General features: G+C 39.6%; 1 protein-coding gene across 4 annotated transcripts in view; it reads left to right on the top strand.

Annotated features, from left to right (window-relative positions):
* Window positions 1-16,977, top strand: part of FGGY (FGGY carbohydrate kinase domain containing) — a 517,954-nt gene that overhangs the window by 355,089 nt on the left and 145,888 nt on the right. The window lies entirely within an intron of this gene.

Raw genomic sequence — 16,977 nt, 5'->3', positions numbered from 1 at the left:
TGACATGGTAAGATCTGTGCTGAAGGAAAATCCCTCTGTTTGCAGTATGAGGGAAGGATTAATGTAATGAAAAACCAGAGTGGTAATATTCTAAGTGAAAAATAATGCAGGGCATGCACCAGAATGGTAGCAGTATAAACCAAGAGAAGAGGTCCGATTGAGGAGATGTTGTGGTAAAAATGGCAAGATCCGGCAGCTGTTTGAACATGTGGGTTTGGGGGAGTGAGAAGCCAAGGATGAGACCCTGAGGTGATGGACCTGAGGGAGGAGGAGAATGTTGCCTCCTTCCATGTAAAGAAACCTGGAAGAGGGAAGGATCTGGACAAGAGCTAAATAGCTCCTTTCTGAGCCGTAGATTCTGCAGTGTCTCTGGGAAATCCAGTTTAAAATAAGAGATTAGTACCATGGTGATTTGGTTTAGGGGAGAGACTGAATTGGATATCTAGAACTGGTAGACATCTACCTAGAGATGAGAATGAATGAATTTATGAATGAAACATTAATTAAGGACTTACCATGTGCTAATACTATGCAAAGTGCTGGGGACACAAACAGAAAAGTTAGACACTGCTCTCAAAAAGCTTCAGTTTTAATGGGGGAAGTAACATTTGTGGGAGTTTTAGCTGTAAGTCAGATGGGAAGATCTGCAATGGCCAAGCAGATAGTCTTGGAGGTCCTTTAGATCCATTTTCCTATCAGATTTCACTGCTGAGCCACTTGACAGAACTGAAAAATTGGTGACAAGAATTTTCTGTCCTTGGTCTTCAAGAGCTTTGTCCCCGCAGGGAATGATTCTGTGGAGATGGCTGAGGATCCTAGGCCGGAAGTATAGCTGTTCCTGATCTCTGGATTCAGGATCCTGGGCTGACTCAGACTTTGATCAAGATAGGGGGTGATTTGATTCACCTGCTGCCTTTTGTCTCTTCCCTCAGGATGCCTTTTTGCTTTTCCTGGTTTGCTTAGGCTTAATTAAAACCATGGGAATTGGTGAGGACAGACAGAAGGGCAGAAGAGAGAATATGGAAGAAAGAGATAAAGAAAAGGTGGTCATCAGCAGGAGGAATAGAGAGAGGCCTGGAGAGACTTACATGAACTGAAGCTGAGTGAAATGAGCAGAACCAGAAGATACTTGTACACTTCAATGCTGTATGAAGAGGTATTCTGATGGAAGTGGAAATCTTCAACATAAAGAAGATCCAACTCACTTCCAGCTGATCAATGATGAACAGAAATAACTACACCCAGAGAAGGAACACTGGGAAGCGAATGTAAACTGTTAGCACTACTGTCTATCTACCCAGGTTACTTATACCTTCGGAATCTAATACTTAATGTGCAACAAAAAAATGAGATTTACACACATATATTGTATCTAGGTTATACTGTAACACATGTAAAATGTATGGGATTGCCTGTCCTCTAGGGGAGAGAGTAGAGGGATGGAGGGGAAAATTTGGAAAGATGAATACAAGGGATATTGTTATAAGAAAAAATGACTCATGCATATGTACTGTGAAAAAATTTTATAATTATAAAATAACATTAAAAAAATAAAAATGTGGTCAGACAGCTGAAAGGAGAACCAGGACAGAAGTGTCCCAGAATCCCAGACAAGAGGGAATAGCCAGGAATGAACAATAGTGTAAAATTCAATGAAGTCAGGTGGGTCAAAACCTGAGAAAAACCATGAGATTTGTCAATTAAGAGATCATTAGTAACTTCAGAATATGTTGATTCTGTTCAGGACTAAGGCCAGATGCGAGACTGCCAAAGCTTGGGGAGTAAGAGAGGGGAAAAGAATGGAGATAAAGGGTCTGGACAGCTTTTCTAGGCTAAGGAAAGAGGGAAGAGAGATGGCTTGAAGGGACAGTAATATTTAACAAAGATTTTCTAAGTAAGGAGAGACTTGGGAATTTTGAAGGTCATAAATAGAGAAGAATTCAGCAGATAAGGAGAAACTGAAGATTAGAGAGAAGTGATTGATCTTGCAATCCTGGAGAAGACCAGAGGGTGTGGGATCAAGATTACAGTGAAGGGTTGGTCTTGTCAAGGGGAAAGATCATCACATCATTTGAGAGTTGGGGAAAGGAAGAAAAGGAGACAGTTTCAAGATGAAGAGAAGAGGAAGCTTACAGAGGATAGACTCATGTGCTCAGGAAAGTAAAAGAGGGAGTCCTCAGGTGAAAGTTGGAGTAAGGGAGTTAGGGATTGTGTAAGGTGATAAAAACCTGGAACTTTCTTGTGAGAAGGGAGATGGGAAATCAATTGGAGAGAAATAAAATGATTGATTGCCTTGTTGCAAGTTAGATAAACATGAATTCATTTTGCATCAAATATAGTCATTTTCAAGATGCGTCACATTCGGAGAATTACGATTTGAATCCAGGTCCTAACTCCAAATCTAGCATCCTTTCCAGGCTATGTTCTTAATCACAATCCAAGCCTACTTTTGCCCTTTCAAATTCACAAAGCATTTTCCTTGCAACAACACTGGGGAGGCTGATTCATCAGATTTTATTATCCCCATTGGAGAGAGAGAGAAGTTGAGAATCAAAGAGAGGAAGTCATTTGTCCATGATCACACAGAAAGTAAATGTCAGAACTGGGATTCAGCCCAATTTCAATTATTCCACTGTATTCAATAGACACATTCAACTTCCCTTTTCATCTAGAGGGTTAGAGGGAAATGGACCTGGTGGTGGGCAGTCTGATTTATATGTGATATAGACAAGATGCATAATATTTCACCAGCTAAAGACAAATATACCAGAAGCCTTGCCTATTGTGAGAGATTCTTTGGGTGCCATCAATTTGTTATTATATCAGGACAGAAGATAGCAGCTCCACATTATTGGGTAAAGGCAGATGTAAGAAGGGCATAAAAGTGGTACATTTCTGGAATAATATTAATAAGCTGAAAAGCATCCAAGGGAGAAAATGTAAGAAAGAGCCAAAATATTATATTAAAGACTTGGGATCCAAAAAAAAAAATCTTGGCCGTGTAGAATGTTGTGCTGAATGCAATAAGATGGAAGTCTAATAACAATAAATGTAAAATCCCAAATTTGTTTTTTTTTAAAAAATCAGTTTCATGGAGCTAGAAAGCAACTCATCTGAAAAAGACCTGGAAATGTCAGGAGACTGGAAGTTCAATTTCCATCACAATTCAGTGGCAGTTAAAGAGGTAATTCAGGCAGCTAGGTGGTATAGTGGCTAAAATGCCATGCCTGAAGGTAGGAAGCCTTAGCTTCCTGAGTTCAAATCTTGCCTCAGATACTTACTAGTTGTGTAACTCTGGACAAGTCACTTCATCCTGCTTGCCTCAGTTTCCTCATCTGTACAGTATGCTGGAGAACAAAATGTTAAACCACTCTAGTGTCTTGACCAACAAAATCCTTCATGGGGTGTTGAAGAATTAGACACAACTGAAATGAATGAATAACAACAAAAGAAATGATAATATCAGCATCCTCTGCCCTAGGCAAGAGGATTGTTTTTGATTTGGATAGCATAAATAAGGAAGGATTTTGATAAGTGTTTTTAGTGGTAGGTCATCATGGCCCAAGAGGACACAAATAGGTGGAGATTGACAAGTTACAAATTTATGCTTGATTAAAGAAAAGTTTTCTAAAAAAATCTCTGTTCTCAAGTGGAATATGCTCCCTCTGGAAGTACCGGAGACTCCTCCAACACATCTTTGAGGTTTTCAGTCCAAGATCTGAAGGAACTTTTAATGGGGATACCATAGGTTAAATTTTGGGGGAAGAACAGATCAAAGTAGATGTTCTCTAATGTTTTTCTTTCAACTCTGAGAGGTTAGGTAATTTTCCCAAAATTCACCCCTTAGATATTTAACCATCTATTGACCTAATGGTCAAGTCACTTGTTACTGGATTGTTGAATAGATATTCCAAATTCAATAGAAGGGTGATGGTCACAAAGTATGTCCACCTCTTCCTCATCCCACTGGCTGAGTGAGATTGTTTTTAAACGTGCCATCATTCTCTTTTAATCTGTGCTCTATGAAGCTATTTTTGTTCTTTATTAGTTCCTATGAGTAACCCAAGCAAGTGTATTTCCTTGTGTCCTTTGGTTCATGCCGTGAAAGTACGGGGACAGCTCTGGAGCCACACGAGATATTGTGATTTTTTTTTCCCTAACTAACCCCTTCATTAGAAAATTCGTGTGTTTTATAACTCAATCCCCAAGAGCAGAACTAATCTGACCCCTCTCCAATTAAACTATGAATCTAACCTATTGTTTCACAGTGTAATTTAAATGTCTGATTGGGCCCTTTGCCCTTTGGCTTCATAGCAACACCAAGGGTTCTATCAAGACCAGGAGAACACTTTCCTTTCTTCAGATTTGTGTCTTTCTCATTTAAAATACCAGTGAAATCTTATATATCTATAGATCTATAGATATATATATCTATATATCTATATAGATATATAGATATATATGTATGTATATAGATAGATATATTTCCTTTTCTTTTCTCCAATTTCTTTCATATTTCTCACAGAATTTTCTTAAGACTAAGAAGAATGGCTGTTATTTTAAATGGAAGTGGGGGATAGCAAAAAGAACAACAATCCTAAAAAGATCCAAGATTGGGGCATAGATTTGTGGCTCCCGCTTCAGTAGATTCCTTCCTCTCTCAGTTTCATTTTCTCCACTTGCAAAGTGGGAAAGTTGAATCAGGTAGTCTCTAATGCGCCTCTCAGTTCTAACAGTCTACATTGCTATTTTCTAACCTCCTTTCCCCCTCAGACAATTTATATTCCAAAAATCATTGTGATAAAATCCTTCCATTTTCTAAGTTTCATTTTTATCTTCTAATAATCTAAGTGCTAATATTTCTTCCAGTTCGAATGTTAAATGTCCTGAAGTCTCACTCACTTCTAACATTCTCTGTTCTAAGGTCTCTTTCAGCTCTGAAATGTTAAGTTTTGTGCTAGGGTTCTGTGTTCTAAAGTTCCTTCCACTCCTGACAATTACTCTGTTGTGAACACGAATGGCCCGGAAGCAGGTGGATGCTATGGCAGAAGGATTTAATGACAGTCATCAATTTTTTTACGTTATTCTTTATTGTTTATCTCCCCATGGCCTAAAGACGTGGTGAAAATGGGGGAGATATTAGGAAGCCAGTGATGGCAAGATTTACTCCTGGGGTGAGAGTCAGGCTAGCAAATACTATAAATGTGGGCCTGTAAGCCACCATATCAACACATATGAGATCTGCTAACTAAAGAGGCAAATTCTGACAGAATTCACCATCCCCCCAAAATGGTTCTGGCCTGGATGAGCTGTTTTTATTTCATTTTATCTTCCCATCACATAAAAGCAAAACCCATTTATTTGTCTCACAGGGAAAGGTAAGGGAAAAAACCAGGACAGGCAGGCCCCAGGGAGTCAGATGTGGATGCCTTTCCTTGGTCACCAGAAGGAGATGAATGTTGCATGTGCAGGACAGGAAAGGCAAGGTGAAATCCAAGTTTCTGTGATGAAGATCTGGGAGGATTAGTAGACCATCGCTCAGGAGGAATCTGCAGTGTGAGCGAGAAGCTAAAGAAGAGTACTTGATACTGGGCCACATTCAAGTAAGTGTTGATCTAGCAACAATAGCATGAACTTGATAGCTTTGCTGTACTCTGCTCTGGTCAGACCAGTTCTAGAAAACTGGGTTCCATTCTTAGCATCGTAAAACTATTAAGATAATAACCACAGAATGTTAGAACTAGAGGAAAGTTTAGAATTTGGAATGATAAAACTGGAAGGAAGCTTAGAACGTAGAATTTTGAACTGGATCGACCTTAGAATGTAGAAGGTTACAACGGGAAGGAACATCGGAATTTGGAGTGTTTGAGTTAGGAGAGACTTTAGGCAAAGGAATCTTAGGGTACTCTTAGAACATGGAATGGAATTAGAGCTTGAAGTTAAAGCTGAGTTTTGATAACATAATTTTCCCCTCTGAGGCAATTGGGGTTAAGTGACTTGCCCAGGGTCACACAGCTAGGAAGTGTTAAGTGTCTGAGATCAAATTTGAACTCAGGTCCTCCTGACTTTAGGGGTGGTGCTCCACCCACTGAGCCACCTAGTTACCCAAGAACATAGAATATTAAAGCAACAAAGAATGTTAAAGATAAACGAAATGTTAGCTCTATTCGTGACTTTGGAGCACTGAATGTCAGAGCTGGAGGCTCCCTTGGAACAAAGAATGTCAGAGCCAGAAAGGACTTTGGAACATACACTATTAAAGCTGGAAAGATTATATAAAAACACAAAATCCTAGAGCTAGAAGAGAATGTGAATATAGAAGGGTCTTTAGAACATGGAAGGAAGGATACTGAGAAGTATCTGCATGGAGGTAACTAGGCTGGTGAAGAAACTTGGCTTTGTGCTATGAGAATTGATCCGAGGAACGTGATGATTTCAAGGGCTCTCATGTGGAAGGGACCCCCTAGGATGAAGCCTGGAAAATTGTGGGGAGGCTGTGAAATGGCTACCATTTCCAGCACCGGAATTCACATATTGTGAGCTGTACACTGTGGCTGAGTGGATTCACTCACTGCTCCTCATTAGCAAGTGTTGAAGACACAAAAGAGCTTAAATTGGATGGAATGGAATGGCCCCAGTGAGTTCCTTACATTTGTTTTAAGTTAGTGTCTATAATTAGCACTAATGCCTTTATACATCATATATATATGTAGATGTAGATACATATATATATATAGCCAATTATAATTGTTGTTAAGTCTTCTGCCAAGCAAAACACATTGCAAACTACAAGCTCGCTTTCTTTGAGTTGGTCTCTTAGGATTGTAATTTTGTCCTACATCATGTCATATATTTTGTAGTTAGTGAATCTTCCCCCTTTTTATTCTAAAGAAGGCCAGATGGACTCCGGATCCATTCCCATCTTTGAAGGTTTGACATTGATTTCCTTTCCCCATGGCAGGGTTAAATCAGGTCTGCATTTCATCCAGATGATCTATTCAAAACAAGAGCTGCCTCCTGGCAGTTGCTCCCAGCTGAAGACCGTTCCTCTGGATTCTCGTTTCATTTGTTGCTGGTCGCTGTAAAATGTTTACATAGCTTACATGTTAGTATGCTCTTTTATAGAGTACATTGAGAGGTTAAACCTACCCAGATCAGTTTTCCCTTTCCTTCCAATCTCTCTTCTTTTATTCCCTTGCCTTTGTGTTTAGAAAACAGGCCTTGTTCCAAGAGAGAGACAGAGAAAGGGGGAGAGAAGGAGAGAGAGGGAAAGAGAAAGGAAGAAGAAGAGGAAGAAAAAGAGGAAAAAGGAAAGGAAGAAGGAGAGAAAGAGGGAGGGGGAAAGAAGGGAAAGAGTGAGGAAGGGAGAAGAAAGAAAAAACGAAAGAAAAAAAGAAAGGAGGAAAGAAAGAATGCAGAATCCTTCCATTCTCCTAAAATGATGATGGATAAGCAGAAAACGTAGAAGGAAATCAGTGGGATATGGGGTAACTTCCCCTACTCAAGGAGAATCCCACCAACTGCACTAGGGTCAGAGTAGAGTTGGTGAGCAGTAGGGCTTACTTCAGAATAAAATTTTGAAAGGAAGAAAATGTCCCTTCTGTGCTTTCCTAACTATCCCCTTTTATAATCCTTCTCTTTTGCCCTCATCCCGACTGTTGACTGGCCCTAAAGAGCCTTGGCTTTTATTTTGTTTTAATTTCCACATAAATTTACCTGAAAGCAAACAATCATTTACTATGTGCTGTATGTCACATAAGAGGGAATTCAGGGAAAATAAAACACTAGCCTTAGAGTCAATAACTAGAAAAAGAAATAGATGTACATAGAGATAGAGATTATTGACAGATATATAGATATAAAGAGGTAGATAGATAGGTGGGTGATAGATATAGTCTGAATTCAATCCTTCCTCTGACATGTATTGTCTTGGTGATTCCTACAGGTGAGTCACTTTATCTTAGTGCTAAAACTCTGTCCCCCGACATCATGAGATGTTCTTATCCTGAGATAAGAAGATAACAGATGAGTGATTAATTTGTATGATCGAAGGGTGTTTATGATAATGTTTATGATTAAACATACAGAGCAACGTGGAGTATTTGATGGAGGACTGTGCTTGGAGTTAGGGATCCCACCTCCAGTGCTTCCCAGCCGTGTAAATGGCAAGTCACTCAAAACTTTTGAGCCTCAGTGTCTATATCTGTAAAATGAGAGAGTAAAGTAGACAGCCTCTAAAGTCTCTTACAGTCTTTAATCTATTGTCCTGTATTGTTGAAATCACAGGTCCGGACCACATATAAAAAGGGGGATCTGGCACTCTACCTCACTACCTGGAGAAGATTATACTTTTCTGGGGGAAATACGTCACTTTTAACTAAGTATACTACAGAGTAGAAATCTAGAGACCGAGTAGAAGATAGGCAAGATCGGGGACAGGGCAGGAAAAACCTCAGGGATCCTATTTATAAAGCTGTCTCCAATCCATCTCTCCAATCCTGAGCTTCACAACCATATATCTGACTGCTTAGAGCCTTCAGTTATTACTGGGCAGTCAATGAGTCATGTCCAACCCTTGGTGACCACAGCATGCCAAATGTCCATGGGGTTTTCTTGACAAAGATACTAGAGTGGTTTGCCATTTGCTTCTCTGGTGGATTAAGGCAAACTGAAGTTAGTGGGTATAAGAAAAGAATCTACCTCCCAGGGTTCTTGGGTAGACCAAATAAGATCATTTTTGTAAGGCACTTACTTAGCACAAGACCAAATACATAGTAAGAGCTTTATAAATGTTACCTATTATTATAATTATTACTTTAATCATTCTTATCATTAATATTCTTGTGAATAATATTCATTACATATTATATAATTATTATATAACATAGTGGTGTATAATTATTATATTGTACATAATAAATACTGGATAAATGTTAGTTATTATAATGATTGCTATCCTCATTATTAATTAACTATTATCATTATTGTCATTATCCAATAATCTGGATTCAAATCCTGCTTACTACATGTTCACTCTTCAGAAAGTCAGAAGCTCCACAGACTTCATTTTTCTCAACTGTTGAATGAAGGGTTAAGACTAGATATCTTCTGAAATACTTTTCAATTCTATACTAGGGTACTGGGCTTTGGGTTCAAATTACAGTTCTGTTTACCACATAATTAGGTAGAGGAATAAATAGAGGTAGGCAGATCATAGAGATATAATCCTAAGTTTAGATAGATAGATGAATGATAGAGATATGATAGGAAGATAGATAGATGATAGATGATAGTGAGAGATAAGAGAGTGAGAGGTGAGAGAGAGAGAGGAGAGAGAAAGAGAGAGAGACAGAGAGAGAGACAGAGAGACAGAGACAGAGAGACAGAGAGAGAGAAAGAGAGAGAGAGAGGAAGGAGACAGAGAGAGAGACAGAGAGAAAGAGAGAAGAGAGAGAGAGAGAGAGAGAGAGAGAGAGAGAGAGAGAGAGAGAGAGAGAGAGAGAGAGAGAGAGAGAGAAACAGAGAGAGACAGAGACAGAGACAGGAGAGAGAGGAGAGAGAGAGACAGAGACAGAGACAGGAGAGAGAGGAGAGAGAAAGAGAGAGAGAAAAAAAGAGAGAGAAAGAGAGAGAGAGAGAGAGAGAGAGCAAGAGAGAGAGAGAGACAGAGAGAGAGAGAGAAAGAGAGAGAGAGAGACAGAGAGAGAGAGAGACAGAGACAGAGAAACAGAGAGAGACAGAGACAGAGACAGAGACAGGAGAGAGAGGAGAGAGAGAGACAGAGACAGAGACAGAGACAGAGACAGGAGAGAGAGGAGAGAGAAAGAGAGAGAGAGACAGAGACAGAGAGAGACAGAGAGAGACAGAGAGAGACAGAGAGAGACAGAGACAGGAGAGAGAGGAGAGAGAGAGAGATGGACAGATATGCACATAGACATAACATATATAACAAATACATTTTAACTGTACATTTGTGTACGTGAGTGTGTATGTGTGTGCATGTGTCCCTTCATGACCTTAAGCAAGTTATTTAACCCATCTGGTTCTCTCTTTTCTCCATTTACAGATGTTTGCTCATCTATAAAATGAGCAGTTTAGATTCAATTTTTTCCCCATTCTCTCCCAGCTTTAGCTCAATGATACCAGGATGTTTTGTCTCAAATGCTGTAGAAAGTGAGTTCATAGAGGAAAATCAAGAACTTGGCTATTGTCTCTCTCTCATAAAGTCAGTTTCATACTTTAACATGATATTAGGTCTTACTTAAATAAAAATCTAAGTGATCTGTTTCTTTTGCAGATTTGGCAATTTGGTTGAGATTGACTTAAACTTAGCCTATGAACGTGTTCTTAAACTACAAGTTCATTAATATTTTTTAAAATTTTTGAAAAATAAATGTCAATATAATTGGCTTATTTTGTAATCTTATGTATTTTGTTTAAAAAAAAAAAGAATTCTGAGAAGCCAAAGGGTTCCATAATAATCACATAAGGGTCTTTAAAATATGGAGCTAATGAAGAGGTCTGAGTTAGTAGTTACATATACTTTAAGAATAGCAATGTCACCGCTGGGTGTAGGGTAGAATGAAGAGAGAGAACAAAGGCAGGGAGAATGATTTCTTTTTAATTGTGGTTATTTGTTCCAGTGAGAGTGATGCTGATAGTAACACAAGAGGTTGTAGGATCTGAGAATCATAGAAGCTGGGAGACCTGAGTCATTCAACCTCCAGCTTCTTAAATTTTAATCCGTGACCCCATTTGGGAATAAAATTATTGTTTCTTACCAGTAAACATGTAATGTGTGTACCTATTTTATATACCTAGATACCCAGGGTCATTCTTGACTGAAAAGGAGTCATGAGAGAAAAAAAGTTGAAGAAACCTTGATTGGCCCACTCACCCCACTTGACAGACAAGGCAACCAAGGTCTAAGTTTCAGACCTTGGCTAGGCCCCAGAAATGCCTCGTCCCAGATCTGTGACATCCAGAATTCCTCAGCCCTTAGGACTTGCAAACCCCAAACCCAGAACAAACTAATTTGGGCTCTCCGTTCGTGCCTGCTTGGCCAAATGTGGCTGCCTGCCTCCAGCGGGGGAGATGTTGGGAGCTCGAGAAGGGCTCCACGGTTTCTTAGCTATTAAAGGGCTCTCACCAAGCAACTTTTGGTGACTTCAGGACAACTGAATGAGAAACACATGGGTTCGATTTTCATTAAAATTACACATGGGTTTCCAAATGAAGGGAAATTGGGGACTTCGAGGTTAGAGGACTCCAAAAAGCTTTACAAATAGTTGAGAACACTTAAACCCAATTTCTGGCTGCCTTTCTCCATCCCAAATTGGAAACTGTTTGATCAGTGAAGGGACCTGCAGAGTTCCTCTTCTCCCCATAAAATGTGACTATCAGTAATTTCCATGAGCTACTGTTCAAACTTAAACAAGGAGGTAGACTATTTAAGAGGGACTGAGTCTTATGGTGAAAGTTTTCTGACTTGTCCAAGAACTCCAGATAAAAAAGAGAAAATCCTCAGGGTAACTAGAGCATCAACACCATGCTATCTTATGGGGTAGAGCTGGAAAGAATCTTAGAAGTTAAAGAGTTTAGTCCCCTTGCTATAGAAATGAAGAAAGCGAGACATGAAGAAATGAAGGGATAGAGTCAGAAATAAAACTCAAGTCCTCAGATTCCAAGCTCATCACCCTTTGCACCATGCTTTAATCATTCATGTGGATATGGAGAGGACTTTATAGAGCATTGGACTAGGAGTCAGGATAACCCTGAATTCAAATCTTGCTTTCGATGCTTCTTTGGTAGGCCACCAGGAGCAAGCCATTTCATCTCTTTCTCCTCTGTAGAATGGATTTGATGACTATCTCCTTGCAAAAATATTCACTTTTGGGGGAGTCTGGAAAGTTATTTCATCTGCCTGGGAGTCTCCTGGTATGGAAATTCCTTCCCCCAACCTAGGTCAACACCTCCTCAGGGAAGCATATAAAATGTTCGATTTGACTCTAACCAACTCTTCCTGCATTATTACCCAGGATTCTCTTTCATGAACTCTATGCTCCAGGAAAACTAGACTCCTACTTATTCTTTGAACTCAGCCCTCCATCCTCTGCCTCTGTTTTTTGTCCTGTTTTCTCTGCCTAGAATTCACTCCCTCCTCTTCATTGCCTTTCAAAGTTCTGATTCAAAAAATATAAGACTCAAAATCAGGAGAGGTATGGATTCAAATCAGCCATTTAAGGCACATTGAGAAAATAAGTTAAAGATTTGTCCAGGAAAACTCAGTGGATGCCCATTAGCTGGGGAATAGCTTAATAAATTGTGATATATGGATGTTATGGAATATTATTGTTCTGTAAGAAATAGCCAACATTTAGATAGAATCTACTATGTTCTAAGTGGGTAGTTAGCTAGTGCAATATGATAGAGTACAGGTAGCCTCATCTTCCTGAGTTCAGATACTAGCTGTATGACCCTAGGCAAGTCACTTAAACCAGTTTGTCTCAGTTTCTTGATATTTAAAATAGCCAGAGAAGAAAATAGCCGACCTCTTAATTATCTTTACCAACAGAACCTGAGATAATCACAAAGAGTTAAAAATGACACAACAGCAAAAATAATCAAGGAGATAATTCCCAAGAAACCTGGGGAGACTTGTATGCGTTGAGGAAGAATGACATGAACCTTGTGTATCCATCACATCTGATTAAATCGTATCAGTGATTTAAATCATTCTGGAAAATTAATAATGATATGGCCCCTATGTCCTGACAGAGAGGTGATGGACCCAGACATAGGACAAGACAGATCTGGGGATGTGTTATTTACAGCCAATGCGGGAACTTGTTTTTCCTGATTATACTTGTTCCAAGAGCTGTTTTTTTCCATTCTTTTTTTGGCTTCTCTTTGAGTTGTTGAGTGTGGGGTTGGGTGGGAGAGAAGAGAAATATTTGATAACAGAAAAATGGTTTAGTCCCACCTCCTCCTCCCTCAAAAAAAGAGAGGTATCACTTGTAGGAATAGGAAAGTTAGCATCTTATACCATATAAGATCAGTCAAAGGAACTAAATGTTTACCATGGAAATGACAAGATTCAGAGGGAATATAAAGAAGTCCTTAATTATTTGAAGAACTATCAGAAGGACAGAGTTGGTTTGTTCTATTTGAATCCAGAGAACAGACCCAGAAGCCATGAATGGAAGTGGATAAGAGATCATCAAGGCTCTGTGACAGCCTCAGTCCTGTGACCTGGATGGATTAGAAGAGAGAGAAAGACAGAGACAGACAGACAGAGACAGAGACAGACAGAGATTTGAGAATGTGTTTATGTGTGTATGAGAGAGAGAAAGCAAGACAAAGAAAGAGAGACAAAGACAGACAGACAGAAACAGAGACAGACAGAGAGCTTGAGAATGTGTTTATGTGTGTGAGAGAGAGAAAAAGCAAGACACACAGAGAGAGACAGAAAGAGACAGAGACACACAGAGAAGCAGAGGCAGAAACAAGAAGATAGAATAGAGAGAAAGAGAGACCGGCAGAAATAGAAAGACACATATAGAGTTAGCTTTCATTGTAATATTTTATTTTTAAATATCTAGACTCTTTGTAAGGGATTTATTGAACTAATTAAAAAAACCCACACAGTAACCAGAAACCATTATTTGCATTCTCCAGAGAACCCAGGACTCAGGCTTGCTCAGAAATGTTTTTGGGAAGTCTATTTCTGCATCTTTGTTTTCTTGCTTAATTCTGGTGGCTTTTTTTCTGCTTTTCTGATGAGAAGCATCTGTAATTCAAGAATACTGTGGACAAATAAGAGCCAGTTTATGTCTTTCCAATAATGGACTCGGGGCAAGGCCTGCTTCCATCCTAATTTCAGTGACATGGTTGAATTTCCAGGCCCCTGATCCCTATCTTTGTCAGTGAGTCAGTCAACAAGCTTGTGTGAAGTTCCCACTATATGTCAGATACAAAGAAAGGCAACAATCCACTCCCTGTCCTCAAGGATTTTCTATTGTAGTAGGGGAGAAAATAGATAAGTAGCTAGGGGAAGCATCATTGGGGTAGTTCTATTTTGAAGAAGTTGAGTTTGAGATACCTCCACAGACACCCAAACAAAATGTCCAACAGGGAGTTGGTGATGTTCAATTTAAACTCAGGATTTAGGAGTAGACCTTTAGATCTAGAAGTCATCTGAATATAGATGGTAATTAGGTCCAAGGGTGCTAATGAAATCACCAAGTAAAATAGTACAGCAGGAAAAGAGAAGAGTGACCAGAACAGAGCATCAGGGGATCCACCTTTAGTGAGTGTGATCCAGAATGAAAAATTAGCCATACTAATCAAACTAAAAGGAAAAACAGAGAACATTGTCATGAAGACCTAGGGAGGAGAGAGTATCTGACAGAAAGAGGTGATCACTGGTGTCCAATAGTGACCACAAAGGGATCTGGAAGGGTGAGGAATAAAATGGCAATTAAGAGATCATTTTAGTGACAATGGAGAGAGTGGTTTCAGGTGAGATTGCAGAGGGTTTATAAATGAGTGAGAAAGAAAGCGGAGGCCCAGAGATGACCTTTTTCAAAGCGTTTATCCATGAAAGTGATGAGAGCTATAGGATAATAGCTAGAAAGTAGGGTTGGATCGAGTAGGATGGGGTTAGTTAAAGGATGGGGAGCAGGGCTTACAAGCCCAGGAAAAAGGGAAGGAGCTCATAGCTTGGAAGAGCTTAGAATTAATGAGGGGGCTGTTAGATGCAGCAATGTGCTGGGGAATTCTGGGAAGGAAGGAATAAGGATGTATACAGAAGATCTGTCCTCGTAAGGAGGAGGACTATTTCTTCATTTAAAGCCAGAGTGAAGAAGGAGACGGTAGAGAAAGCTGCCTGAATTATGTGAGGTGGTTATGGTTGTTAAGGATTTGAGGATAACCATCTCTATGTGAAGCCCAGATGAAGTGGAGAAGTAGGGCTGTAGGACTTGCATATATTTGGAAACAAAAGCTAAGAAATTTGAGATTGCAACAGTACGGACATGGAGGTTCCCTGGTATTATGGTAGATGGGAAAGGAACTAAAAACATGATCCAGACATTAAACTCATGGAGGAAAGTGGGAGTATCAACGGTCAAGAACTTCCAGATCCAGGCTAGGTGATGATCACTTTGGAGAAGGATGTTCCAGGTCACCCCCCTGACCATACGAGGTGATCTGATTGGTTTCTGGTTTCTGATATCTTAGGCAGGAAAGTGCCCATTAGGTGGGAAGCTGGAAGTTTCTAGAGTGGAATGTTACAGGAAACCATTTATGTAATGACCACAGTAATGGAAAGGAAGATGATGTTCCTGGGATCAAGATGGAAGAATTAAAGAGTCTGTCAAGTCCAATCAATTCACTTTGTAGATGAGGAAAGATGAGGAAACTCATCAAAATTATCAGAACAAAATGAGCTAATGTAGGATGAGAGTTATAGCTAATATAGGTCCTAGGATAGTTTACTTACAAGAGGAAGGACCCTTAAAAGGAATGGAATTGTAAAATCATACATCTTAAGCTGGAAGCACCCTCAATCCATTCATTTTATAAGCAAAGAAACTGAAGGTTTTAACTGGAGGTTAAGTAATTTGGCTACGTATTAGGGGCAGGATTTGAATTCAGATCCTTTGATCCTAAAGCAAATCCCTTCTCTGGCCTCAGTTTCCTTCTCTGTAAAATGTGGAAGTCACACTACATAGTTTTTAAGATCATTTCTAGCTCTAAATCTTCTGATCTATGAATCAAGTACTTCTCTTAGAAATGGACCTCCATCTCATTAACTCTCAAACACATTTAAAGAAAACGCAAACAGAACACCTTGGAGTTGAGATAAACAAGATATATACATATACAATGACTCCTGGGATGTGTCACACGGTATCCTGTTCCCAGGATCACAGAATCCCCCTCTCATATTCCTGATCACTGATCATTCAGCCTCACCCTTCCCCTTGTCCTTTGAAACAGCTCTTCCTGATGACCAGAGGCCTTAGTGGTTGCCATCTAGTGGAAGTTTCCTGCTGTCTCTTCCCTTTCCTCCGTCAGTCTCTTTCCTTCCTCTCTATTCTTCATCCTCTTGGGGTGAGATTTTCCCATTTAACTCACTGGATAAACTCCCTGAGAGAGGGCATAAGGAGCCTCTAAGTTCCACTCTCTAAATTTTGGGGAATAGTTGATAATAATAAAAGGACTTTTTGGAAAACAGTTAAATGGTATGGAATTGCAGTCTTGGTAGCTATCTCAGAGAATTACCTACCTGATAGGTGAATAAAAATCCTTGCTATGATATCCCCAAGAAATGCTCATCCATCCTTTCCTTGAAGGTCTCTCATGGTAGAATATCTGAGAGTCGAGGCTCATTCCGCTTGGGGAGAGCTGTTGTTTTGGAGAAGTATTTCCTACAGCCAGACAAAAAAGGTCCCTTTGAATTGCATATGCTTAACCTATATTGGTTAATTGCTTGCTATCTATGGGAGGAGGTAAGGGGAAAGAGAGCAAAAAAGTTGCAAAGGTGAATGTTGAAAATGATCTTTGCATGCATTTGGTAAAATAAAAGGTTTTTTTTAAATATAATTAAAATTTTAAAAATGGTCTCTTTGAAAACCGAGTATCCCATTGCTCCTGGTTCAACCTTCCAAGATGCAGAAGAATCAGGCTAATCCCTTTTCCTCCTGACTGCTGTTTGAAGATCTAAAGATAGATGGTCTCTCCTCCAGGCTTAAGAGTCCTAGCTGCTTCATCTGATCTTCTTGGGTCATGGTGTCTGGTGTTTGATCTCTGTCCTCCACTTTATCCAGAAATGGAGATTTAGAAGTGCTTCCCTACAGTCCAGATATGGTGTGAGCAGGGTAGAGAACAGCTGAACAATCGCCTCCATGGTTCTTAGTGTAGCCCAAGATCTACTCTTTAGTACTGTTGAATCATAATGTGCTTTCCTATACA

The sequence above is a fragment of the Sminthopsis crassicaudata genome, chromosome 4, assembly GCF_048593235.1.
Source record: "Sminthopsis crassicaudata isolate SCR6 chromosome 4, ASM4859323v1, whole genome shotgun sequence".
Taxonomy (NCBI): Eukaryota; Metazoa; Chordata; class Mammalia; order Dasyuromorphia; family Dasyuridae; genus Sminthopsis; species Sminthopsis crassicaudata.
The sequence above is the reverse complement of the archived record's forward strand: the minus strand, read 5'-3'. Positions and strand labels throughout refer to the sequence as shown.